Raw genomic sequence first — 4,797 nt, forward strand, 5'->3', positions numbered from 1 at the left:
AAATTTTATTACTGAAAATAAATTATTTAGTTTCAACCAAGGTTCTTAATTATGAATATGACATTACCTGGTTCCTCAAATTTTTTTGTACTTGCTAGTATAGTTTATTGTCATAATTTTTTTTAACTATGCATTTGTGCCCACCCTAACTTGAATTTTTGGCTCGCCAACTGAGTGTGACATAGGGTGGAGTTTAGCTCAGAATCCTTATTTGACACTTTTTGTGAAAGATTAGTTCTGGATTAGGAATTAAAAAAGGTCGGTACTTGACTTGGAATATCAGGTAAAAGGTAGATCTGACTCAAAATTTCCTTGTAGTGTGTGTGTGTGTGTGTCACTTATAAGAATTTAGAAAACATTATCGTGAAAATGAGAGATGTGTGGTTTCTCGTAAAAATAAAAATCATTGTTAATCTTCTTTATCAGCTGGATAGCCTACGAATTCCAAGTTAATTCCATTTTTATAGTAAAGTTGCTGGACTTTCATGATGCATTAGTTTATTATAAATTTTCCACAACTAACTCCATTTTTTATGCAGCGGCGCTGCATGCTTAGCATGCAGTTCCACCGCTCATGACCATCCATCTCAACATTTCTCGAGATGGACACCACACCCGTCTTCACGAAATGCCAAGATTGGTGGCTGTCAAGCAGGGACGCTGCATAAAATGTGTTCACTACGTAAACTTATTTCACACAATGCAATGCAAAGAGGCCATTTTTTTATGCAGCAGCGGTGCCTGCTTAGCATGCAGCTCTACTACTGCTGACCATCTATCTCAACATTTCTGGGGATGGAAATGCACCCATCTTGAGAAATGCCAAGATGGATGGTTGTCAGGCACTGCATATAATGTGAAACACCTCATAAATTTTGTCCCCTCTGCTTTTATTCATCTAGAAATCTTTTGTCATTATTTTATAGTTTCAAACAAATGTAAAAATTATTTTTTACTTCTTTCTCCCGAGCTTTGCTTTACCATATAAAATCTGGATGGGTCCGGTTATGGATCCATAATCAGACCTAAATATATGTCCAATTTTACTCAAATTCAAGTCCATATGTAGGTCTTGGTTCAGCACTGAATTGCTAAGAATTGAAGCATGTATTTAGGTTTGGAAGATGGAGCAACATCCATGTCCATATTTTAGTTATATTTTGCTTCTTACTTTGGATCCAAGTTTAGGTCTAACCTTGAATCTTAGTTTTATTGCAACCCTGGCTTTATATTTGTGCTATTTTAAATCTAAATTGAATAGAGCAGAGAGAATGCATCTGTAGGTTGGTATATGTGAATCACTCAATAGATTGTTAGAAAATCAACTGAGGTTTATTAGACAGTACGATACTGCCATGAATACAGCACGCACACACACGTACCCACGGACACGGGGACATCATGATACTTAGAAGGTAAAGAAAAAAGAACACAACTAAAGAAAAAAACTTTGGTTGGACTCCTTTGTTGTCATTTTGATGGTAACTTGCTCTTTGTATTGTAACATGTATTGGCAATACGTTTAAAAAATGCAATATTCTACAATTATATGAAAAAAAATTGTTAAAAATCATGACATGTTAGTATATCTTGATTTTAGAATGACATTTCAAACTGCTGCTGAATCCATGGGCAGGCAAGAGACAACCTGGCGAACTGAAACATCTTAGTAGCTAGAGAAAAAAAAGCAATAGTGATTCCCGTAGTAGCGGCGAATAAATTGGGAGCAGCCTAAACCATGAAAACGGGGTTGTGGGAGAGCAATACATGCGTCGTGCTGCTAGGCGAAGTAGTGGAGTACTGCACCCTACATGGCGAGAGTCCAATAGCTGAAAGCATCACTGGATTACGCTCTGACCCGAGTAACATGGGGCACGTGGAATCCTATGTGAGTCAGCAAAGATAGGGATGGCAGTGGGGCGGGGCGGGGGACAAGGTCTCCACCCCTGCCCTGCCTCAAGATTTTATCCTCCACCCCGCCTCCATCCTCGGCGGGGATGGATTTTATCCTCCACCCCCGCCTTCATCCCCGTTTCATGTCCTCCATCCCCGGTTCAAACGGGGATGAGGCAGGGCGGGGCGGGGATATTGCGGGGAAAAGTGGTCGGGGCGGGCTTGGGGCAGGGATGAGGCGGGGATCGTGGTGGGGACGGGGTGGGCGGGGAAAAGTGGATGTCCATCCCCGCCTCCACCCCCGGACGGGGATGGATTTTAACCTTCGTCCCCGCCTCCATCCCCGTTTCATACCCTTCATCCCCGGTCCAAACGGGGCGAGGCGGGGCCCCGCTTTCCCCCGGTCCATTGCCATCCCTAAGCAAGGACCACCTTGCAAGGCTAAATACAATTGTGTGACTGATAGCGAAGTAGTACCGTGAGGTAAAGGTGAAAAGAACCTCCATTGAAGAGTGAAATAGAACATGAAACCGTGAGCTCCTAAGCAGTGGGAGGATAATTTGATCTCTGACTGTGCCTGTTGAAGAATGAACCAGCGACTCATAGGCAGTGGCTTGGTTAAGGAAACCCATCAGAGCCATAGCGAAAGCGAGTCTTCATAGGGCAATTGTCAATGCTTATGGACCCGAACCTGGGTGATCTATCTATGACCAGGATGAAGCTTGGGTGAAACTAAGTAGAGGTCTGAACCGACTGATGTTGAAGAATAAGCAGATGAGTTGTGGTTAGGGGTGAAATGCCACTCGAACCCAGAGCTAGCTGGTTCTCCCCGAAATGCGTTGAGGTGCAGTAGTTGACTGGACATCTAGGGGTAAAGCACTATTTCAGTGCAGGCTGTAAGAGCAGTACCAAATCGAGGCAAACTCTGAATACTAGATATGACCCCAAAACAAAATAACAGGGGTTAAGGTCAGCTAGTGAGACGATGGGGGATAAGCTTTATCGTTGAGAGGAAAACAACCCGGATCACCAGCTAAGGCCCCTAAATGACCGCTCAATGATAAATGAAATAGGGGTGCAGAGACAACCAAAAGGTTTGTCTCGAAGCAGCCACCCTTGAAAGAGTGTGTAATAGCTCACTGATCGCGCGCTCTTGCACCAAAGATGAACAAGGCTAAGCGATCTGTCGAAGCTGTGGGATATAAAAATGCATCGGTAGGAGAGTGTTCCGCCTTAGAGTGAAGCACCCACGCGAGCAGGTGTGGACAAAGCGAAAGCAAGAATGTCGACTTGAGTAACACAAACATTGGTGAGAATCCAATGCCCCAAAAAACCTAAGGGTTCCTCCGCAAAGTTCGTTCAGAGAGGGTGAGTCAGGGCCTAAGATCAGACCGAAAGGCGTCGATGGACAATAGGTGAATATTCCTGTACTACCCCTTGTTAGTCCCGAGGGATGGAGGAGGCTAGGTTAGCCGAAAGATGGTTATCAGATCAAGGACGCAAGGTGACCTTGCTTTTTTTAAGGTAAGAAGGGGTAGAGAAAATACCTCAGGCCAATGCTCGAGTACAAGGTGCTACGACGCTGAAGTAACCCATGCCATACTCTCAGGAAAAGCTTGAACGACCTTCAACAAAAGGATATCTGTACCCAAAACCGACAAAGATGGGTAGGTAGAGAATACCTAGGGGTGAAAGACAACTCTCTCTAAGGAACTCAACAAAATAGCCCCGTAACTTCAGGAGAAGGGGTGCCTCCTCACAAAGGGGGTTGCTGTGATCAGGCCCGAACGATTGTTTACCAAAAACACAGGTCTCCACAAAGTGATAAGACCATGTATGGGGGCTGACGCCTGCCCAATGCCGGAAGGTTAAGGAAGTTGGTGATCTGGTGACAGGAGAGCCGACGACCGAAACCCCGATGAACGGCGAGAGTAACTATAACGTCCTAAGGTAGCGAAATTCCTTATCTTCCTAATGTTTACATTAAAATTTCTTTATGCTTATATTTATTATTTAAACTTTTAAATCTTAAGTATGCTGACCATTTCATGTTTTTTCTGAAAAAAAAATTAACTTATTACCTCTCCATCGCCGAGAATATCTTCATACCAACATTTGTAACATTGTCATCTAGTAATCCTCTACATGTGATAAACAATACATATTACAAGTATTGTCTATCCTCTAAACATTGTCATATTACAAGTATTGTCTATCCAAAAAAATACAAATTACAAGTATTGTCTATCCAAAAGAATACATATTACAAGTCAACCTTCAGGTGACCCAACAAATCATTTTGGTAGCTTCCTTTTTTTTTGTCAATACTTCACCAATTCAATCATTGAACAGGTAGTTGTACGGTTCATGCAGCTTATTGACTTGGTTGGGAAACAAGTTCACAGTTGAAACGGTTGAACGCAATTTTCTATTTTCTAAACCATCGTTAAGATTGAAGATCATGCACAACGAAAATGATCTCTTACAGCAAAACTCTTGGCAGGTAAATCTATGCAACTTGATTACTAGGGAGGAGAACAATAAAAAGTCTAAAATTTCTTTTCTTTTGGATCTATACTTTTAAGTTGCAATTCTTCTTTAACTTGTTTTTTTTCAGCTGCCAAAAGAGTCTAGAGATAAGGAAGAGTAACCTATAATATTGAATGACTGGCTCTACATTCCTGCCAAGGAGCCATGGCATACTATATGCATGGAACAGATTACATTTTGAGAGTTTTTTCATATCAAGTGAGAAAAAAAGGAAACCTTTGATAGAAGATGGATAAACATTAATGTTATGTTTTGACCACAGTTTAAAAACATACACATATATACATGTGATTGAAGTTTGGTTTTGAAGCCAACAGAAGTGAATGCTTCCAGTGGCCAGTGTCCAAGAAAATC

The sequence above is a fragment of the Nuphar pumila genome, chromosome 3, assembly GCF_984573655.1.
Source record: "Nuphar pumila chromosome 3, dmNupPumi1.hap1.1, whole genome shotgun sequence".
NCBI classification, from domain to species: domain Eukaryota; kingdom Viridiplantae; phylum Streptophyta; class Magnoliopsida; order Nymphaeales; family Nymphaeaceae; genus Nuphar; species Nuphar pumila.